General features: G+C 41.4%; 1 protein-coding gene across 14 annotated transcripts in view; it reads right to left on the bottom strand.

Annotated features, from left to right (window-relative positions):
* L3MBTL3 (L3MBTL histone methyl-lysine binding protein 3) overlaps positions 1-23,435 on the bottom strand; it is a 114,396-nt gene extending 90,961 nt beyond the window's left edge. For 4 of the 14 annotated variants that reach the window (XM_066373263.1, XM_066373262.1, XM_066373261.1 and 1 more), the window contains exon 1: positions 23,360-23,435. The gene's annotated coding sequence lies outside the window, so the exon portion shown is untranslated. The other 10 variants (XM_066373250.1, XM_066373251.1, XM_066373249.1 and 7 more) reach the window with 10 other exon arrangements.
* Between the last annotated feature and the right edge of the window lie 806 nt (positions 23,436-24,241).

The raw sequence follows: 24,241 nt of genomic DNA on the forward strand, positions 1-24,241 counted from the left end.
TAAAATAATAAATTTTGTCTTGATCTCTAAATATGCATCTTTTTGATATTCTGTGTGATGATAAAGTAAGTGCCATAGAGAGGTTGGGCATGCCAAAGTACCATGGTGGTCTCAAGGAAAAGCGCTTGTGAACTGTTAGACATACAAGCTGAATAAGCTGGTTTGGGGTTTTGTTTTGTTTTGTTTTTAATGAAAAGTCATTAACAAATTATGTTTACTCAGGTTTGAATATATGCAAACATTTTGTAAAAAATATGTGAAGTGAGCCTGTCATGCTAATGACACAATTTGAGAATTCAAGGGAAAATCAGAATTTTTTAAAAACTTGTATACAACGCCGAGGGCTTGATAGCTTCCCAGTAGGCTAACGCGTTTTCTGAGAAGATGGGTGGTAATAATCCCGAACACGATTTTGATGTCTTCAACCTGAGCTGTGGTGGCACAGGGATCAAGAGTCGACTTGGAAGGCTGAGGTAACCAGATCAAAACCCCTGCCGGGCTTGCCTGGTCAAGGCACATACGGGAGTTGATGCGTCCTGTTCCTCCCCCTCTTCTCTCTCTCTGTCAACTCTCTAAAGTGATTAAAAAAATAACTTGATTTTGATAAATTTCATAATATAATATGTCAACACTGGGGAGACTGACACAACTTGGCGAGCTAGTATTTTCCAAATGACCAATGCCTGATGTTAAAAATTATGCCTGGGTAAAGGATCCATTCAAAGTGCGAGGTAGACCAATAGATTTTAAAGTAACAGAGTATGAAAAGCTGGAAGTGGTAAGAGTTTCAAATTGTATTATACTTTGCAACTAACACTTAAGAAACTACCACTGGTCAAGTTTTAGTAGAGTATCAAAGAAGAATGTCCACCACTAAATGAAAAAGCCTCAAACACCTACCTTTTCCAACCCCATGTTTGCATGAAGCAGGTTTCTTTTAATAAATTTCAACCAAAACAACATATTACAAAAGACTGAATGCAGAAGTAGATATAAGAATCCAGCTACCTTCCACTAAACCAGACATTACAGAGGTTTATAAAAATATAAAACAGTATCACTTACCTCACATGCTTTTAATTTTGAAACTGTTTCATAAAAAATTGGGCTTAGCCTGACCAGGCAGTGGCACAGTAGATAAAGCACTGGACTGGGATACAGAGCACCAGATTTGGAACCTCAAGGTCGCTAGCTTGAGCACAGGCTCACCAGTTTGAGCGTGGTGTCACTGGCTTGAGTGTGGGATCACAGACATGAAGCCCAAGATCGCTGGCTTGAGCAAGGGGTCACTCACTCTGCTGAAGCCCCCATCAAGACACATATGAGAAAGTAATCAATGAACAACTAAAGTGCCACAACAAAGAATTGATACTTATCTCTCTTCCTTCCTGTCTGTCTGTTTCTATCTGTCCCTCTTTCTGTCTCTCTCTCTCTGACTCTCTTACAAAAGAAAAAGAAATGGGCTTACATACACTAATATAATGGGTTTACTATTGTTATTTTTAAATAGTTTAAATTATGTATTTAATTTATAATACAGTAAGAATTTATAGATATAACCTATACAAATATTAACTCTGAGATTTTTAGTTACTTGTAAGAGTGTAAAGGAGACTTGAGACCAAAAAGTCTGAAAACCATTGTTGTACAGGATAAAAATTTGTTTTATCCCATAAAAAAACTGGCAAGAAATAACAAAAATATTTGAAAGAGGAATTTGAAATTTAGATTAAAAGAAATTTAAGAGACATGTTAACGACAATATCACAATACATTGATGTTGTTTGTACTCTGATTTAAACTATTAAAAATAAGATGATGATGATTAGGAGGGAACCATGACTGCCAACTGGCTATTTGATATTAGAGAACTACCGTTTCTTTTTTTAGAGGGATGATGATAGCGTGTATTTTTTAAAGGGGAATTCTTTCTTGTATTTCAGATACAAACTAAAATTAACAGATGAAATGATGTAATGAACTTGTTATATGTTAATCAATGGGGGAATGACACGTGGTAAAGTAAGATCGGCAATATGTTGGTGATTGAGATTTTTTTTAGAGAGAGAGAGAGAGAGACATATAGGGAGAGATGTGAGAAGTATCAACTCATAGTTGCGGCACTTAGGTTGTTTACTGATTGCTTCTTATATGTGCCTTGACAGGGGTGGGGGGATTGTAGGTCCAGCCCAATCAATGATCCCTTGCTCCCTTGCTCAAGCTAACAACCTTGGGCTCAAATCAGCAACGTTTGGCCTAAGCCAGCAACCATGGAGTTATGTCTATGATCCCACGCTCAAGTCAGCAACCCTGCATTCAATCCAGATGAGCCCACATTCAAGCTGGTGACCTGAGTGTTTCAGACTTGGGTCCTCAGTATTCCAGGTCAATGCTCTAGCCACTGTGCCACCACCTGCTCAGGCTATAATAAAAATATTTTTAAGTGCCATCTCCTTTAATATGTAATATAATATAGATTCAGTTTTATTCAATAGAAAAAAACTAGTGTTTTAGTTACAGCTGCCTTCTGTTGGAATTTACTAGATTTTTCAATATTTTCATTTATTACTTTAAATGAGAAATATTATACATAAAGTCTATTTCTGATCATTTCAAAGCTTATACAGTTTACATCTGCAGAAGCATCAGATTTCTCTATCAAGACTTAATTCTCAAAATAGGGACTAGGATATAAAGGCCTAAGGAAGACTTAATCTAAGAAACAGCCAAATATTAAGTAAATTAAGACTTGCACTGTAATTGTCTATGACTCCTACCTCACTAAATAGATAAAACATCAGCAACGCAATGGGCTGTCCGGTTAAGTGATAGAGGAATGGCGACTTCTTCCTGACTGGACAGTAGAATGACAGAATCACAGCCCCCCCCCCGTGTGGGTAAACTGGGTAAAGGTTGAGTGATCCCCTAAAAAAAGTTTTACCGTTCTTTTTTCATAATTATAATAGCATCTGTTTCCAGAGAGCCCATGTCAGACATAACCCTTATACTTTCTAATTTACTAATCAGATCTCACTTTCTTCAGAATAAGATTCAAAGCAGCAGGCAATGACACCCAGCATTCCCTTTATTTCCTTCCCACAAAAGGCCAGACTGTTTTCTCCGTCTAGCCTACACTGAAGAAAGTGAGCCACAGAAAGGTTCAGTAACTCAGCCACAATCATAATTGGTGGCATGAGCAGGATTTGAACCCAGATCTGATTCCAACTCAGCCTATTTCTCTCAACCGTTACTTAACCTTGTCCCCTTTAAGAAATCTGGCAAAACCTACTCTGCTCACAAAAATGAGGGGAGCGGGGAACGTGAGATACCCCAGTACTTGCAGCCTTTTGTATAGTGCACTTTTGCCAATGAAATAAAAGTTGGTTTTGCATCTCATTTACATAATCAAACAACTTTCTTTGACTTGTTTGTTTTTCTGATGTTCTTGTTTAATAAAAAGAAATCAAATGCTTTTTTTATTGCTTCATATTCATTTTGAAATATCCCCTAATTTTTGTGAGCAGTATACTTTTCCCCTGTTACTTCTTAGAACATAGCAAATCCAGAAACCAGTTTGCTAGCACCAATGTTCTTTTTCTTAAATTTATTAATATTTTTTAGAGAGACACAGGAACATTGATTTGTTGTTCCACTTATTTATGCATTCACTAGTTGCTTTTTGTATGTGTCCTGACTGGGGATCGAACTCGTAACCTTGGTGTATCGGGGTGACCAACTCCGCTTCTCGGCCAAGGCTCTAAGTCCTTGAATTATGTGTATCAGTGCAATGCATACCCTTTTAATAAAATACCACCAAATATATGCTTACTGAAAAAATGTCATTAAGCCACACAGAAATAGATTTCAATCTTTTCTAACTTATAAACCTAAATGTATAAAATTCACAACAAAATCCTGTGATTAGGAATAGAAACAGAAAGCAGGTGAAATCTAAAAGCTAATACTGTACAAAACCTGCATTATATGTTTTATAAAATACTTAGAATATGCTTTTGCTGTACCACACATTGGTAACGTTACACAGTGTACTCTGCCTATAAACATCTATCTAAAATTTATAAAAATTGTTTCCATCATTTTATTCTAAGGTTTGTGGACATTTTGTATCAAGTACTGTAGTATGAAAGTATTTTTTCTTTTATCTTTCCCAGGATCTAATTTTAGAGCCACTGGCTACTTTCACTATCACAATTGGTATGAATAGCTAGGATAGATTAGGTGTTTTTCCACAATCTCTTAATCATGTAGAATAGCAAGCATATTATTTTAACAGAAACTGCTTCTGTGACACCGTGTCTTCTTGGATGTTTTTATCATCCACAGGTGTATGCACAAAAACATACAAAGTCCCTTTATCAAACAAATCATGTTTCTAAGGGATAAGCAATTTTTTTTAATATTTAGAAATTCTCTTTTTTTGTCTCTTGTTTTGTTTTTTGAAAGAGCCAGGGAGAGAGACAGGACATTGAGCTGCTTCTGTATGTGCCCTGACTGGAGAATCGAACTGGCAACCTCTGCACTCTGGGACAATGCTCCAACCGGGAAGGGAAGAATTCATTTGTTATTCCACTCAGTCGTGCATTCTCTGGTTGCTTCCCATGTGTGCCCTGACTGGGGATCAAACCCATAACCTTGTCGTTTCTGGATGACACTCTTAACCGACTAAGCTAATTGGCCCAGGCAAAAATGCTTTTTTGTTTTATATTTTAATTAGCACCTATTCCATGATTCCATGTGTAACTGTATTCTGCAGGCTTGGAAAAAAAGAGGTAATAGTCACTCACAATACAAATCACAATCAGTATTTTTCATTCTGCAGAAATCCCATCCCAAATCTCTTGTTAATGGGGCTGAAATTTTTCCTTCCTAAGAAAGTACATTAAAAGTGTACCATGATGGGTCCTCTGGGCTATCAGACAAGGTCTACCATTTTCTTCCTAATCTCTTCAAAATTCAAATGGTCTCCAGCCACTGCTGGTGTCAAAAAGGAACAGCTCTGGGGTTCAGAGGTTCGGCAAATGCACCGATGCAGATACTGATGCTCGCTAGCACAGTAGTCCCCAACCCCTGGGCTGTGGACTGGTACCGGTCTGTGGGCCATTTGGTACCGGTCCGCAGAGAAAGAATAAATAACTTACTATTTCCGTTTTATTTATATTTAAGTCTGAACGATGTTTTATTTTTAAAAAATGACCAGATTCCCTCTGTTACATCCGTCTAAGACTCACTCTTGACACTTGTCTCGGTCACGTGATACATTTATCCGTCCCACCCTACAGGCCAGTCCGTGAAAATATTTTCTGACATTAAACCGGTCCGTGGCCCAAAAAAAGTTGGGGACCACTGCACTAACATACACGTCATGGCTGACAGTAGCTAAAATCCAAGGGTACTGATATCCAGTGTGCTCCTACCAATGTCCACTGTGGGTGTTTCATTAAGAAAATGATTCTAGAAGGTGGAGAGACCATTGCTGCTGGCACATATACAAATGTATTACACTCCCAAAGTCCTCCTTTTGTGAAGCGGCTCGCTTTAGCTTTTACTAATTTTTATTATCATTTTCTTGCCCTACGCCTCCAACAGAAGGGCTGGAGGACAGACTAAACGAGATACAACGCTGTCGATTACCTCCAGTGTCTGTCTCCCGTGCCACACACCGCCTCCAAACCAAAGCTCTGAAATTTAACTCTCTCGGGATATTGTATGCCATGGATGAACTTCCTCAATTTCTCATGTAAACAAATCTCTGGAAGTTCCAATAAACTGTGCCACCAGTAATCTAGAAACATTAGATTATAGGTGATGAAATTAGTTTATATTTCACAATCAAAACTCCAATGTTATGAGCATAAGAGGAAGCAGGTTCTCGTATACACTGATAGCAGCATTAGAAATTGAAACAATCCCCATGGAGGTCAATTTTCAAGAATATACCCACCAATTCAGTGATCCTAATTCTAGAAATGCATGTATGTGTATCAATATACACATGTGGAAAAATGTAAAAGGTTCTTCACTGAATGTAGCAGAAAACCAGAAACAACCCAAATGTCCATCCATAAAGGCCAACTGTGGTACATCCATACAATGACATATAAGACCATTGGAAAAAAAAATGAAAAGCTCTTTATATTCAGATATTGAGCTCCAATAAATCATTAGTACTACTAATTTTATGCAAGATACAGAAACTACATGCTACCAATTAAATAAAACAAAGTTACATATCAGTTTGGGTATTGCTTGTATGTGCATACACTATCTCTGCAAGGATCTGCCAGAAACTATAACACTGGCTACCTCCAGAAAGAGACAGTGGTTTACAGAAATACAGTCATGGGAGGGAACCTTCTCGCTGTATGCGCTTTTGTGCCTATTGAATGCTCAAAACAGTTTTTTCTTTTTCGTTAATAAAAAATGTCTTAAAATCCTATTTCATTCATTTAAAATGGTTTGTTATAAAAGGTATGTTTTCCCATGTTTGTTACTGAAGCCAACAATTGAAGCTATAGCTTAGAATCACTAAGATAAATCAACTTCCACAAAGTTCTTCGGTATTTTAATAGCAAGTATTTAACTGTATACACAAATGTATCAGCTCTATGGATGAGTAAGAAAAGAAAGGCTAGCCCTGACCTGGTAGCTCACTTTGTTAGAGCATCACACTGATACACCAAGGTTGCAGGTTCAAACCCCAGTCAGGGCACATACAAGAAACAACCAATGAATACATAAATATGTGGAAAAAATTGATGTTTCTCTCTTCCTTTCTCTCTCTCTCTCTCTCTCTCTCAAATCAATTTTAAAAAAATAAAGGAAGGGTAGGTTCACTTCTCCACAACTGAGGTATCAGGAGTATATATACAGCAGATCCCTGGCATTCACACACCATTTATAGTTTCTACCATTCCTGACTGACATCTGAAGTCCCGGTGACATTTAGTACTGTAATGTGTCATTCTGCAGAGACAGGACTCTGAATCACACATGCCATAAAGCTACAGAGGCGAGAGCAAGTCACCTGGCCCGGCCAAGGTCCAGATCCGCTCTCAGGCAAGAGTGCTCGGTGTTCGGGCTACGGCCACTGTAAACAGAGTGATAAACCCTCCTCTCTTGTGAAGAGATAAAACAAATGAAATTAACTGATCATTGACTCTAGTGTTGATGACAAAATAAGGGCAACATGGAAATGTTTATGAAAGTGATGGGGTCCCAGCCACAAAACTGAAGTTTCAGATAAATTAAAGATTGAAATGTCAAACGCAATGATGACTCAGACACATTTATGTGAACAAAACAACCAAATGCTCCAAAAGGAAGTAAGTAGAAAAGATGTGCGAATTTGTTTCAATAAGTGCTCCAGACAGTACAAAAATTGCTCATCAAGTGAGATCAGTAGTTAAGGTCTAGAGAGATCATTTACATTTTTCAGTTAGACGTTAGTCATCTGAAGGAAGGAAAGAGGTACTACAATGACTTTTTTTTTCAAGTTGAGAATTGGTGACAATCTTGTGACATGAACCTCACAAACGTCAAGCATCTACTGTGCTATCCTGACTAGAGCTCGAGCTTGTGTGTCCTCCCCAGTCCTGCCGCCGTCCGAGTCCTGTGCACACAGGTACTGTGAGTGCACCAAGCGGCGGCGCTGAGCAAGGGTGCGGGCTGCCCGGCTCCCACAGCGCCTTCCAGACCGAGAGGCCGCCTGGAGCTGCGATGAAGGAGGGCGGTCCCCTGGAAGCGAAGCCGCTCAGTCTAGGACGCTCAACCGTCACGGGGAAGCCTGGGCCTTGTCTACAAACCGGAAGTCTGGATCAGCAGAGACGGTGAGAAATAGAGATTACTAAGAAAGGGTGCTAACTGCAGCCATTCCTGCTCAAACCAGTTTCAAGTATTCTATTTCACATTGCTAGTTAACATTCACAAAGACCAGTTGAACAGTTTTCATTTTACAGCTGCTTTTTTTAAAACTGGCATCATAGCATTCTAGTTAACTGGTTCATTTAAAAAAAAAAAAAAGAAATAAGGTACAGAGATGACACGACCATGAGTAGTTGTAAAATGGGTACAAACATCGCCTTAAAAGCAGCGCCTGAGAATCAGATAAAAATTCTGGTGTCAGGAGACTAAACTCACCAGGTTTTGGTTGAGAGGGCGGTATACATTTTGTTAAGGGTAAGTCACAACTGCCAACCCCACAATCGTCATCATGAGGCAGACAGTGACAGATAGGCAGAAGAGTACACACAGCTCTGAGAAAACACCCTCCACTGTGGGGAGGCTGACTTGTTGCTACGATGCCCACTTTAACACCATCAACGGAAGCTGGCTTTTGGTTTAGTTTGTAGAAATCATCACTTGCTAACCAAATACTGTGTCTGGCACACTGTGACATATTCTAAAGTCCTCAATGTCACTGTTCAGTATTCCCATCTAAAGAGCCTGTGCCTGCAGTTCAACATCTCATTAACGTTGCATATACCACCCCCCTTGTCATCCTTCATGCGCACAAATCAAATACCTCACGGGTCATCCACAAACGTGCCAGACTCACGCAGGGTCCTCTCTCCATCCCTCACCCTTTCCTAACCCCACTTCTATCCTTTCCTCCTCCTCACTCCACTTTGCAAAGTTTGACAGTTACCTGCTCTGTGACGACTTCAGACAAATCATTCTCTTGAAGTCTCTCAACTTCCCTAGCTGTCAAGTGTGGAGACTAACAAAACTTGTCTGCACTAGGCAATGATGAGGATTAGATTAGATAAGCTAGTACCTATCTCACAGTGAAATCAGGAAACTGTTAACTTTTTACTATAATTATCTGGTTTAACAATTAATTGAGTTCAGGACAACTGCTCCAGGACCTTAAAAAAAAATTAATGGCTTGTTTTCCCTTTCATTCAATCAGCATCTCTTTTAGTAGGCTCCCTGCGTTCAAAGCTACACAAAATATTGTCATCACTACATAAAGTAGGTATATATTTTGTTAATAGTCCCTCACATTTACATGGCTCCAGAAAATACTGGTAGCCCTCCTACCAGAACAACCCCTCTGCAGTAATGGGCAGAACGTACAAGGTGGGGAGAGGCTAGACCCGAGGCCACACCCCCTCCAACACCACGCTGCCCTGACTGCACCCCGTCCGCCAGGCTAAGGCATTTCAAAACAAGACCAGATAAAAGGCGAGCGCAACATCTCCCAAGGTCTGCTCCTCAAAATTTAACTTTGAGGAGACCTCTTATTTGGTCCCAAAGGTAAAAGAGATCTGTAACCCCTCATGGTCGCTGTGAGATGCAGCCATCTGGGCCGGGCTGCCTGAGCTGGGCTCCCACAGTCACTTGGCCATGTGACTACTATCACAGCACATGGAGTTCCATGGGACTGCTGCCCCTTTTGGAAAATGCTAAGCTAAGGAGACTAAATTCAAGAAATAACATAAAAAGTAGGTAGTGCTTTACAGGATAGCATTTATTCATCTTCAAGTTAGAGTCAATTCCCAGGATCCTACCTTCTGGCCTGGCTCCCAGCTGGCATCCGACTGTGCAGACCTGTGCTGCGGACACTGGGAAATAACCTCAGGACCAGGGGCCCTTGAGGTCCAGGCCAGAGAATGCGGTCCTGAGAAATGCATGGCTCCCGCCTCCTATGGATTTTTTATTTATTCTATGATGGCCCCCTTTGCATGACACCAGAGAGGGACCAGCCTGTAAAGAGAGAACTGACATACCCACAAAATAAGACCAGGTAGAGCCATAAGCCTGCACACATTAAGGAGACAGACACCCTGGAGCGGAGGGGTCTGCCAGGCTTTGTCATGTAAAGGGTCTCACCTATACCAGCTTATCTGAACCTCACAACTACCTCTTATGATTGACAAATATTCCTATCCTCACTTACAGATGAGAAAAATGATGTCGCCCAGTCAAAAAAAAAAAAAAAAAAAAAACCAAACTTTTAACTCCTACGACAGGTGCACAATCTTGGTCAAGGTACCTAGGCCTCTCTTGAGACTCAGCTCCTTCATCTTAAAAACGGGATAGGAATATCTGCTTCATAGAGATTTAACTGTCTTAAATTATACATGTTAGAGTGCTCCGCACACAGTGGACACTCAGTCCACAAAAGCTACAATCAGTTTGAAGAAAAGAAATTAGCTTCTCGTCAGTGTCCACATTGCCACTGAACACCAGTTTAGCAGACGTCTGAAGCACATCAGGGCAGAGGAATGGTAACTGTGCAAAGGCCCGTCTCTTTACACCACAAGGCTGATACGATTTCTCAGGAGGCCAGAGATGAAGGTGGAGAAAAGCAGCGGGTTAAAAGAATAAGGGTACAACTCTGGGATCTCACAGACAAGTAAAATTTCAAAATGAATTTGGGAAAATGACGTCAAGTCAATAACTACTCATTTTTGTCAAGCTCTTAGAAAAGAATATTTTAACAGCTGGAGGAAAAAAAAAACCCAAAAACTAAGGAAGACAATCTCTAAAGAATAACCCAAGACTGGGCCACATAAAAGCTTCTTCACATACCAACTTGGGTTCCAGGACCTGCTTTCAAAAAAGCTGGTATAGGGACAAACAGAAAGCATGGTGTTTGCCCCTGCACCAGACGCAAAAAAAAAAAAAAAAAAAAAAAAAAAGAGAGAGAGAGAGAGAGAGAGAGAGAGAGAGGTGAAAGCTATGAATCCTCCCCAAAGGGCACTAGAATGACTACAGTGAGAGTCTTCTCTGTGCCAGTACTGGAATATGGATACATGAATTGCCAAGCAAAGGGCTGGAAAGAGATTCTGTGCCCCATTATATAGTATGTATTACACTGTATCATGAACATCCCCTTAGGGGAGGCTTTGGAGGGAAGAGACCTTATTTCTTTATCCTTTGTGAAGATCTAAAATAAGTATCAATGAAATGTATCAAATGAGTAAATAAAAGAGAAGGGGGAAATGCCAGACTAGTTGCCTACAAATGGAAGAGAGAGGAAATCAGTGAGAAAAAAAAAATCTTCATTTGCCCACCTATCTCACATGCTCCAGTGAAAATCCTATCTACCACCTAAGCTGCTAAGTATTTACCTCTTTTGCAGAAGCCTAACATCACCACTCCAAGAAACACTCCCTATGTAAGTGTCAGTGGAGAACACATCAAAAGAGCTTAAATTCAAACCTCTTAACCAGACTTATTGAATAGAAGAGAAAAATCTAAACTTACACTTCAGCATCTCTCAACAAACACACATTGCTACAAAAAAATCTTCCTTTCAAATCAAACATGACAGATACCAGCTTTGATACTCTACTTGTCCTGACTGCTAAGAACTCAATCACAGATATACTGGAATTGAAATCTGTGTGAAGATGTGAAATTTTGCCCCGTGGGCCCAAGTTCACAGATTGTAGGTAGGCAAACTCCAGATCATTCCAATGTGAGAACTGAAATCTCAGCATCATCAAGAACAAACCCTTGAGAATCTGGGTCTTCTGTCCACACTTAACCTTCAATAGCAGAAGCCTGAATGGCAACTAATCTACACTTCCTTTAAACATGGAATCAGTTACTACAATGGTTCCTTTTTATTGATATTTTCTCAAACACTCTCTCCTCTGTATCTAGTCATATTTTAATGAGAACAACTCTATTAATAACATAACAATGTTTGTCTGATTTATTACATTTTCTGCCTTGGAGATTATATGCAAAGGGTAGTCACCAAAGACAACCTTTACAAAAATCTCAACTTCCTGCCCTTCCGTTTGTTACTGTATGAAGGATGAATTACTTGAGATTCTGTGGCCTAATCTACATACTTCCTCTAAAGGAGGAACAGAAAATGAAAAATGCCTTTCAAATGAAAAAAAGGAACAGAGAAAATGAAATCACAAACTGACATTAACTAGGCCTACAGCACATTTAATACACTCGCATCAAATGCTTTTATTTGAAGTTCATTATCAATGTACAGACTATAAAGATCTCTCAATTTGAGGCAGAAATAGCCTGAAAAGTGCTATCATATCATCAACATACTACCCTAAGAGGATAATAATAGAAATTTTATATTAGAGGGATTCAAAGGGCATTAAAAAGAGCAAGAACCTGTCTGACACAGTGACTTTGATGCTAATGCAAATTGTGCCTGCTTGAACTTTTAAAAACAAACAAACTGAAAGTAGTATCTTATTTTTTATTTTACTTCAGAGTAGTATCGTTTTTATTCTGATTCATATTTTTATAGAACAGAGCTAAAAATAAAAACATTTACAATTGATTTCTCTTTTGCACGTAATAAAGTGGATTTCACCAGCTTTTTCTCTCACCAGAAAGCCAGATTTATCTTGATAACCAATTATATAGCTAACCTCTTTATTAATAGATTTAAAGCTAGTCCTCAAATTCACTAAATAAGACCTCAAGCCAATAGGGTGAATTATTTAAATCGTTTAACAACCAGACCAGATTGTCCACTTAGGAATTTCAATTCACAGTTCAAGGTTCAATCTGTGCAGCAGATAGGAGAAAAATAATTCTACTCAAAATGGTCTAGTAACAGAACTAGTTTAATTCCATAAACTTACACATAACAAAAAGCTATGGTCTATTCTTGAAATGGCCTGGCATATAATAGATGCTCAAAAAAAACTTATTAGATAAAGGAGCTTCAATTAAGAAGAAAAAGTCTCCCCTGTAATCAATGCATGCAATGGCCTCCGAAGTCAGACTGAAGCTCTTTTGATGGACCTTAACTTGCATAACAGATAAGTATAACTCCCACTACAACACAGAACCACCCAACGAATCAAGAGACTGTTCACTTCGTATTATAAACATGGGCATACCCTGATGTTAAAGAGTAGAATGTCAGTAATTATAGCACTGCTGATGAACATACTCTTAGTCATAGTCCGTTTTCACTTCTAAATTTGAATTTGAGCACTGTACCCCCCCCCCGCCCCGTGACCCCAGCTTCTCATCATTATCTCTGTCCCTCATTTTCTTTTTTCCTTTTGTAATCCTGGCTTTCTGTAAATTCCATCACCTTTTGAATTCAGTTTGGTAAACTGAGGTCCAATTCTTTTTATTTAATGGTTGATTTACATTTTTGATAACTAACCCCTACTGTCTTATCAGATCTTTTCCTACAAAAAAAAAAAAGAAAGAAAGAAAGAAAGAAAACTTTTTAATAAGTCCAGTAATTCCCAAACCTAACCTGAATAACATTTTTTTGTTAACAGTTTGTGACATTTCAAGGCCATGGACTAGACCAAGATAGTCTTTTCAGTGTGACTAAGTAATTGATCTTTTCCCAATTCTTAGTTTAAAATAGAAAAAGAAGGGAAGTGGAGAGGTAGAGATTTCTTCCCATTCATTTTTTCATATACCTGTTCTCTATGGTTCATTTTAGTAACCTACCACGTAAGAGAAAAATTCATTAATCTGAAAATGAATTTTCCTGGAAATATTCTAGACATTACCATTTTAAAAAACACAAACTTAAACATGTAACAAAACAATCATTCCTTTTGGGTCCTAGCAACACCTAGGTGTTGAACTAAATACACTCTAAAGTATGAACAGAACTAAATTCTTCCAAGGCACATTTCGTAAATACTAGCTCTAAGAATGTTACGGAAGAAACTTTCTGAGTATTGTCATCTTTGGGTATTTTCTTGCTGATCCAACTTTTTTTTTTTTTTTTTTTCACTGAATGTATTGGGGTAGCATTGGTTAGTAAAATATATCGGTTTCACGTATACAGTTCTGGAATACATCATCTGTACATTGTATCTCCTTCCATCACCATTTATCCCCCTTTACTTTCTTCTGCCTCCCCCCCCCCCCCCCCCCCCCCCCCCCCCCCCGCCTATCTTTCCCTCTGATAATCACCTACTGTTGTCTGTGTCCGAGGGTGGTTTTTGTTTTTTTGGTTTTTGCTTAATTCCTTGGGAAGAAAGAAGATGCTCTTTAGAGGGGAAGGCCGGCCGGCCGAGAGTCAGACACTGGGCGAGAAGAGGGTGTCGTGTACTAAAGACACGGAAAAGAGGAGGCGGGAGAAGGAGAGGCAGCTCCAAAGCAGCAGGGTGACAACAAAAACCAGCCTTGCTGTGCTTCACTCATGAGCTGCTGTGTCGTCCAAAGTGAAGCCAGCACCCAAGTTAAAGTATCTGAAAGTTTGAGATATTCCAGGTCTCAAGAACCAGAACATTTGGATGTTTACCTCTCTTTCATCCAGCAGACTGTTAAAATCAATAAAATGATGATGTGTGCCAAGTGGTAATAGTGAATAGCTCGTCTGGCAATGATGTCACTAATACATGCAAAACCACTATGACCCACCTGCTATTATTTAATCATTTTCTTCCTTTAGCCCCATTCAATGAATAAACTGTCTTATGTCAGGGGGGAAAATATCATAAGCCAGTATCATTTTCCTTGGCCCCACCCCTTTCAAACTACATGATATGAACTCAGACAAGTTACTATGTATCTCTGAGAGCCAGTGTGTTCTAAAAGAGAAAGAATAGTACCAAATGTTCAAGGTTATTGAAAGTATTTGAGACAATACTTAGTGCCTAGAACAGCATCAGGGCATACAAGTGGCAATCAGTATTAGTTCGATAAATAAATGAATATAAAGTATCTAGCTTAATGCTCAACAGTCAGAAGGCACTCAATATAGTACAATAACACCTAATCCATCCACATTTCATAGTGTTTTGTGGAGGACACCCCACCTGCCAGATTCCTACTTTGGAAACACCTTTACCACCATGTCCAGCTGTACCACTAGAGTGCCTACTGCACTTCCCTCCACCATTCACTAGCACCATTCACTAGAGCCATGGCTTTGTTTTGTTAATTACCACTCTATGTGTCTATGTTATCTCCTGGACTACATTATGAATATATTGAGGCACATTCATTCAACCCTGCTCTAAGTGCTGATTATGTAAACTACTCCCCAAAAGAGATTCAGACAAAATAGATTTTCAAGAAACATTTTTGACTGACACAAAACACTGACTTACAGAAAGTGTAACAATATAGAAGGCATCTATCTTATTATACATATAATACACATGTAATTATTCCCATCACTATCCAAGTTATTAGTTCTAAGAATGAAGCTCATCATTAGTTGGCTCATCAGATCTCCCAACTTGACTCAAGTTCCTCTCAAAAGTCCTTGTTCTCTCCGTCAAACCACCCTGTCTACTCAGGAGGGAATTCTTAAAGGTCTTTCCCAATCTGACTTCATAAATCAAACTCAGTTATATTTCAAGGGTACACTTTCCTGGTGTTTTGCTTTCATCCACTTGCTACAAAGCTGATGCTGCAATGAATACAAACTAGCTCATAATCTCAGGTCAGTGAAATGATTTAACTTAGTAAAGAGTAAAGAGATAACTTGAGAATATTCCCATGGATAATGAAGCCTTTACAAAATACATCTTCAGGATACTCTGAACTTCAAGACATCACATGTAAATAAACACACATATAAATATATAACTAGTTCTTTTTCAATACACTGTCTCCTAGATAGTTTACTTGAAATACTGTCCCCCAAATCCTTATGAGGAATGAGTCCTCTGATAGCAGCAAGTAGGGAAAGCTGTGGAGCAGACCTTCACCACAGTCACCTTGGTGAACATACTGGTCAAAGGAGAAAAGAATCAGCCCAAATCTATCACCCTGATTGGATTAACAATCCAGACATTCCTTGAGAGTCGATAAAGAGATTCTTACTCATTTCTGAAGACGAGGCATTAAAACAGAAATGTAACATATTGTGCTATGTGTAATACAATTATGTACATATGCCATGGTCCTGCATTAAGTTAACTCAGGAATCCATGTTTCCTGGCACCCTGGCTCCCAAGAGTACTACAGCCCCCCCCCCCCTTTTTCCCTTCTGGCACAAAGTGCAGCTGTTATACTCATAGCAGCAGAGATCAGAGTTGAGTGGACTCCTCGGGGAAGGCTCTAGAGAATTCCTCAAGGGCACTGTAAGGATTCTAATCAGAACTGGCTAACTAGTAGAAACACTGCCAGGAAGGATCATTCAGGTTTCCCATTCTTGGGATCCCAAGGGTACCCTTGGTCCAACACTACATAAAGTAACTTCTCTTGTAAGTTTTCCGTCCTTACTATATCTACTACAAATAGTGTTGGTTGAAATATGAATTTCTTAGAAATAAACTACCAAACAAACCAGTGGCGATTAGTCTAGAAATAACCATCAATTACTCAGGGACTAATTAAACAGGACATATATTTTTTCCCTCCTTCACTATTGGGCATTTGCATCTATAGAACATTAATTAGATCAGGGGTCCCCAAACTACCGGCATGCGGCCCCGAGGCCATTTATCCGCCCCCGCCACACTCCCGGAAGGGGCACCTCTTTCATTGGTGGTCAGTGAGAGGAGCATAGTTCCCATTGAAATACTGGTCAGTTTGTTGATTTAAATTTACTTGTTCTTTATTTTAAATATTGTATTTGTTCCCATTTTGTTTTTTTACTTTAAAGTAAGATATGTGCAGTGTGCATAGGGATTTGTTCATAGTTTTTTTTTATAGTCTGGCCCTCCAACAGTCTGAGGGACAGTGAACTGGCCCCCTGTGTAAAAAGTTTGGGGACCCCTGGATTAGATTAAGTAAAGAGAGAAGAACTAAAACTTGTCAGGATTTGTCAAATTCAGTATCATCAATGGAAAATAATGATAGTACTGTACTTGAGACTTCTTTTCTGTCTAGAAGATAACTGGTATTTAGTAGAAAAAAAGTAGCAAACGGGTCCAGAGAACACAAGAGGTAGGGGAAGCCCAACATGGAACTTGCCCCTAAATCCACAATTAACTGCAGGACCCATTTCCTGGCCTCTACAGTCTAAAACCCTTACCTCACCTCGTTACCTATTTTCTCACCCTCATTTCCCAGCAGACGCAAGGAACTAAAAATAGTAATTACAGGACACGAATGCCCCTCACACCAACACTCTTACCTTCATCACCCTACCATTTCCACAATTTGGTACCATTTTAAATTTGAAGTATTTATTTCACTTACTCCATGGGATAAATTTCATTTTGTATTCAGCACCGTGTTAAAACATGGTCCTTTCTCTGAAAGAGCCAATACTGTAAAAGATAAATTACTTTTTCTTCCTAAAGAAAATAAATACCCCCTGGACGTATTGCAGCAAATCCATATAATAATGTACACAACAGAAACTAATCTAATAATTCTAGCCAGAAACTAAGTCACTCTGAATTGCCCTAAACAACCTACCTTCTGCCCTTCTCAAAGCATGGCTGAGGTAAAATGGTTAAATGATTATTAATATTTGAATTATTTCCTCAGTTTCCCAAAGTTGGTTTTATTTGACCCTTTTAACAAAGGAAGCAAGGCAAGCACGATTGCTCCCAGTTTCCAGGTGGGGAAACGTAGGCTGAAAGAACTAAAGGACCTTATACAAGGTATTTAGTGACTACACTGTCTTCTGATTCCTAGTCTACCACTCTTATCTACAGCCTCAATAACTCCGCAAACGAAGAAAAATAATCACTGTCTTCCACTCAGCCTGTCTAAACACAAAACTCCCCATCCTAAAAAACACCTTTACTCCACTTGAATTCTACTTGTTTCTGCGTGATATTCTTTTTTTTTTCATTTTTTTAAAATTTATTTATTGCGTTTACATAGATTCTAGTGTCTCCCCGAGTGCATCCCTCCCTCCCCTGTATTCCCCTCAGCATTTCCCTTAACCCCCTCCTGCATGATATTCTTGTAGTTGATCTTGCCCCAATGTCTCTGCTGCATGATGCACATGGACCACATCTATACTGCTCAAAAAATTAAGGGATATTTCAAAATGAATATGAAGCGATAAAATATCCCCTAATTTTTTATTTTTGCTGATAACACTATTCAAGATGGTCCGCAAGCAGAAAATGACCATAAATTTCCATTAACAATCATTTTTATATAGGTAATTATTCAGTTTTGACATCTAGACCACACCTCTCCTGGTTATAAGGTGGCCCATGAGGATTAACCATCCTGTTCGCCTGACCAGGCGGTGGCGCAGTGGATAGAGCATCAGACTGGGATGCGGAAGGACCCAGGTTCGAGACCCCGGGGTTGCCAGCTTGAGTGCGGGCCCATCTGGCTTGAGCAAAAAGCTCACTAGCATGGACCCAAGGTCACTGGCTCGAGTGGGGGGTTACTCAGTCTGCTGAAGGCCCGCGGTCATGGCACATATGAGAAAGCAATCAATGAACAACTAAGGTGTCGCAACAAAAAACTGATGATTGATGCTTCTCATCTCTCTCCGTTCCTGTCTGTCTGTCCCTATCTATCCCTCTATCTGACTCTCTCTCTATCCCTGTAAAAAATATAAATAATAAAAAAAATAAACAGTCCTGCTCAAAGAAGGTAAGGTTAATTTACTCTGTTTTCACTTACTTTTGCCAAACAATATCAACAACACTTTAATACTCAAGAGAAGGAAAGCAAAGAGCAGAACAATAGAGGGAAAGGATTAAAGGGAGAAAAAAGAAAGAAAAAGGTATAAATCAGGGGTAGTCAACCTTTTTATACCTACGGCCCACTTTTGTATCTCTGTTAGTAGTAAAATTTTCTAACCACCCACCGATTCCACAGTAATGTAGGGAAGTAACTTAACTTTATAAAATTTATAAAGCAGAGTTACAGCAAGTTAAAGCATATAATAATAATTACTTACCAAGTACTTTATATAAGTTGGATTTTCGCTAAGTTTGGCAGAATAAATCTTTATAAAACAACTCACTGTAGTTAAATCTTTTTATTTATACTTTGGTTGCTCCGCTACCGCCCACCATGAAAGCTGGAACGCCCACTAGTGGGCGGTAGGGACCAGGTTGACTACCACTGGTATAAATAGTCGAAAGCACTAGAGTAGCACATATGGACTTGGATGCTATGCCAAAGTGAAGATTGACCCCTCTGACTGAGAATAGGTCCTGGATTACTGAGAACAGACCAGGACTCTCCAAAGGTATCTTACTGGACAACAAATGTTTTCCCTGTGGAAATATGTTCAAAAACTGACAAGCCTATGCTGACATATTTGATACAAGTCAACCATGTTGGATTTAAGCCACAAGAATTATTTAAATACCCACAAAGCATTCATTGTAAATTTCACCAACAAACTTTTACCAAGTTCCAGAATCTATGATATTATTGTGTACTTACACAACAGTCATATTAGTTCACAATTGCTTTGTTCTAGTTTTCTTAATTTCTTAATCCCAAAGAATAAAACAATTTACTTTCAGAAGGAAACAGGTAAATTGAAATACCCATTAAGAATCTGGTAAGAAAAAACAACCAAAAAAGGAAAAAAAAAGTTTTAAGTAAAAAGAAAACATTTTTTTTTAAAAAAGAACAAGAATATAAATTTTAAAAGGTAAAAAAAAAAAAGAATCTGGTAAGAAAGCCAGTCCTAAAGATTATTCATGACAATCTCATAACGTTTCCCAATGTTTTATTCCAGGTCAATCACAGTGTGAAGACTTTCATGCATTCCAAGCAGCCCCCGGAAAATGTTTTTCTGCCAACCTTGTCCCCACATGCTCCTTCTTTCTAATCCCCAAATGCAGCCTTTAACATCTGTAACTGTATTAAATAATTTGTTCTAACAAGCAAATCTTACCTATTGGCAGTGAAGAGATAATTATCTGGTAGTCTTTACAACTGCTGTCCACCCCCAAGACTTCTCCGGGAAGTCTAGCATTGATTTAAAGAGAGGAGAAATTAAAAAATAAATAAATAAATAAATAAATAAATAAAGCACTATCATAAAAAAGAAGCCTTCAAGTCCACCGTCCAAAAAGTTTAAAGAGTGTATCACTTATTTACTGCATAATCTCACACAATACCACTCAGTATATTAAAATAAACTAATCCTGGATGAGGTGAAATGGATTTTATCATTCATATCATTCCCCTATCCTAAATTCCCCATTAAAGCCTCTCCCAGGGTACAACAAGCAGGTGATAGTGACAGGGATTATCTAATTCAACTTTAATTTCTTATTGCTGTTATCTTTAAAATTAAAGTTACTTTACAAAACATACACTGGCAACAGAACGGATATTATGTAAACCGTTCTTGTCTATACATTTAAGTGTTTAAATAACATTATACCAAGTATCTAGAAGTCTTACACAATGAAAATTATACTCTTAGAAATAAAAGGGACTATTATTTTATGACTATATATAACTGTATGGTTAAGATACTAAATATCAGCCTTAAATTATATTTATTAGAGAGTAAAATGATCAGCTCATATAAAAGGCAAATTTCAACCAAGGATCTTTTTCATTGTTTCAAACTTTTAAACACTAAGTGATAGTTTTAGTAACATTCAAAATGAAAATATCAGCTGTCTTCTGAATAAAAGCTGATTAAATGTATCGACAATGATAAATATGAAAACAATTATTTCTAATCCGGTGAGTGACAAAGCCCAAATCCCAGATTAAAAGCAGTCTTTTTCCCATATAAGTAATGAGAGATGGAGTTATAAGGTCCGGGTCCTTACAGAACTCATTTATTTTCTCTCGGATGTACTAAACTTTCTATTTCTGATCAGCATCCTCTCACTCAACATCTGGCTGCTCGCTCAGGTCCTCTAATTACTTCCACTTCTGAACCAACTACGTAGCTACAAGTAAAGGCCAAACTTTGCTCTCGGCCTTCCGAACTTAAAGATGCGTTTAACCACTAGAGGTCTCCCCTTGGCCAGTTTTGCACGTTCGCTATTTTGCTGCACTTGAAACTTTCCGGAGAAATGCTCTACTCGAGTCAGTGTTTTTCTAAAAACTTGCGCAAAAATCCACGCGACCGAGCTAGCCTGTACAGAGACTCTCGGGCTCACAAAACCAATAAAGATATTACAAACAACGCTCTAGGAAAACCAAAATTAAAATTCGACGCACTCAGGAAAAAAAAAAAAAAAATTCGACGCACTCGCCCCAGCTGCTCCCCCCCACATTCTTATTTCTCATGTTTTTCTTAACTTAAACTTAGAACAATTAGAAACCTATTTTTGTTTCTGTACACTTTGAACGATCTTGTCTAATGCATTTTTCTGGCGGTAGACCCGAGGTGGTTAAGGAGCCGGCCAAGGGATGCGGGGAGGGGGAAGGGCCGAGCTCACAGCGTCCGAGGAAGTTGCATAAGGAAAGAGACTCCGTTTTTTGGGTCCCCTCGAAAAATCGGAGGGGAGGGGGAGGAAAAGGAAGCGGTGGGGAGGGAGGGAAACCGAAGCGACATTTACCTTCGTCTCCCCGTGGAAGGGTGGGGTAAGAGCCCCAGTCTTCGCGACCCCGGAGGACAGCTCGTTACCCCCACCTTTCTGCGAGCGCAGACGTACGAACAGATACCCCCACCCTCGGCGGGCGACGCGGGGAGGAAACCGCCTGCTTTTAAAGTTTCTCTCACGGTCGCGCTAAGGGCCGTGCTTTGACCAGAAAGGGTGGCGTGTGTGTGTGTGTGTGTGTGGGGGGGGTGATTAGAGAGCCTTTTTTCTTTGAAGGTAATTAAAGTTTTGCCACCAGCCCAAAAGTTGCGCCTTCCTCCCCCCCTCCTCCGCCCGTGCCACCGCACCCCGCACCCCCCCGCCTCCCGGACTCACAAGTTTTCCTCCCTCTCCCCGCCACACCAGCTCACCGGGCGCGCGGCGGATGCCCCGGCTCCTGCGCTTCCCGATCCCCACCCCCGCCGGCCTCTACTTCCCCCCGCCCGGCCGCCGCGGCGCGAGGACGGCCCGCCGGGCCCAGGACGCGAGTGTGCAAAACCCATTATTCCGGAAAGGCACACGCACGCGGCGCGAGGCGGGCAGCGGCCCCACCTCGGACCCCTTTTTGCCTCCCCAATATAAGGACGACATAAACAAGTTGCAGGAAAAGCAGCCCCGCGCCTGCCCCCACACCGCCCGCCGCCGCTGCCCGCCGCTACCGCGGCGGCCACAGCCGCCGCCTCCCGACACACGCCCGCGCCCGCACCCGGGCCGGCGCTGCAGCAGCGCGGGGCGAACGCCGCGACGGCGCGGGCTCTCGGCCGGGCCCGCGGCCCGCGCCCTCCCCCGCGCGGACGGCCGCGGCGGGCCCGCGCCGCCTCGCTTTCCGAAGCACTTTCCTGCCTCGGGCAGAAATAAACCGGAGGGTTTATTTTTGTGCAACTTTCCCAAAATGGCGGAAATTGGAGCTGATCTATATGAAATTCTCACACAGTCGGTCGGGAAGGGGGAGGTGGCGAGGAAGAAAACGCAAACTCTCGGCCGCCGAGCCCCGCCGCGGGTCCGTGAGTGTGTGCGTGCGTGTGAGTGTGCGTGTGCGCGGTGGGAGTCGCGGAGGCCTTTCCGCCGCGCACACACAGAGCACACGCCGGGAGACGCGCCTGCACATTCAACCAGTCCATTCTCCGCAGCCCGAGCGGGGAGAAAGTGGCCCGGCCTCTTTTCCCACTGCCTCGGTCTCCCGTACTTGTACTTCTCGCGCTCGCTCGCTCGCTCGCTCTCCGGTGCGCGCCCGGCACAAAGGCCACACGGGCGGAGGGGGCCGCAGGGGCGGCGCGCGGGGCTCGCGCCTCCCGCCGCACCGATCCGCGGCCCCGGCCACCCCCGCGCCCCCGGCCGGCGCCCCCCGCCTCGGCGAGCGCCGCCGGCCGGGCTGCGGCTCCGCGGCACCCACTCGGACACGCACCCCGGAGAAGCCCGGCGCCGCCGCGCTCCCCCACCCCGCGCCGGGTGTCATGAAAGCGACCAAAGTGACAAGCTCGGGGGGGCGCGGGGGAGGGGGCCCACACGCATCCCGTCGCCTGCGCGCCAGCCAGAGCCCGACGCGGCCGCCTCGCCCCGGCTCCCTTCCGCACGGCCCCACACACCCTTCCCCGTGTGCGCGCAAAGAAAAAAAATACAAGTCTCTCCTCCCCCCATTTTTTCCTTTCTCTTTTCTCTCTCTTTTGTTCCTCTTTCACACTCGCACTCACTACTTCAGAGTGAGATGCCCAGAGACTCCCCTTCCAGCCGTTTCCGAGTCACTCGCCCACTTTTTTCCCCAGGATTAAGTTTTCTTCTCTTTCCCAGAGGCGCAGAGAAGTGGGGGAGAAACCCCTTCTGTCCTTTCCCCTCCCCTGATCTGTTTCACAAGACGAGGGTGCGCTTCCTTCTCTCTATAGATCTCTTAACTTTCATCCTCACCCAGAAAAATAAATGAATGTCTTTTGCACAGAGAGATCTTCAGATTAATTAGAGATTAGATCCGATCAACCGCTTCTTACCCCCAAAATTTCTCTTTTTTTTTTTCTCCGTCTCACGAGTAGTCCTGACAAATGGTCCAGGGCTGCGGGCGCAGTGCGCATGTGCGCGTAGAGTCAGGGCTGGGGAGAGGGGAAACTGCGCTGGTGCCGGTGCCGCCGCCGCCGCCGCCGCCGCCGCGGCTGCCGGGGAGGCTCGCTCTGGCTTCCCTGCTACTGCTGCTGCGCCTTCGCCGCTGGAAAGCAGCAATAAAGCCGCTTGGCAAATGCAGCTGCCAGCAGATACTGTTTCAGGTGCATCTTTTCAATATCCTTGTCACCGGCTCAGAGCTGGTTCAAGAACAGTCAAAACAAATATGAAAGACAGCTAAGGTTATAGATTTCTTTGTCTGTTTTTCACTTTACTTTTTTTAAAAAGGCAATTCTCAGAGCAGCTAATCTACCACATACTGTTAAATGTACGCATTCAGCCATTAAAGAATGGGCCTTAGTCCTATACAAACACTCCCCAAAGGCTCAATGCATGCTACAGGTCATGAAAATATGAAATAAAGTTTTTAGCTTTTCCGCAGGAGAACCTCCCCCTAGTAAGGACTGGAAGAATGCACAATAAAGTATGCGTGTAGCATGTGTGTTCTTTACGTTTCTTAAGTGTTGATCTCTATTGACAACTTAAGCATGTTAGGCCTCGGTTGTAAAATATGTTGAGGTTCCTACTACATTCGTTTAGAAATCAGTGTTCAAGTACCTTGGCAGTAAACAGGTCGAGGACTACCTCTTAATGTATTCAGTCAAGATGGCTGAGCGGTCCTAAATAGCAAAACCTGTCTTTGTTAAGGCATCAAAACCAGATCAGGAGAGAGTATTGTATTTCGATATTGACAACTTTCCTCTTATTGACTGCAG

This window comes from Saccopteryx leptura, chromosome 3 (assembly GCF_036850995.1).
Source record: "Saccopteryx leptura isolate mSacLep1 chromosome 3, mSacLep1_pri_phased_curated, whole genome shotgun sequence".
Classification (NCBI taxonomy): Eukaryota; Metazoa; Chordata; class Mammalia; order Chiroptera; family Emballonuridae; genus Saccopteryx; species Saccopteryx leptura.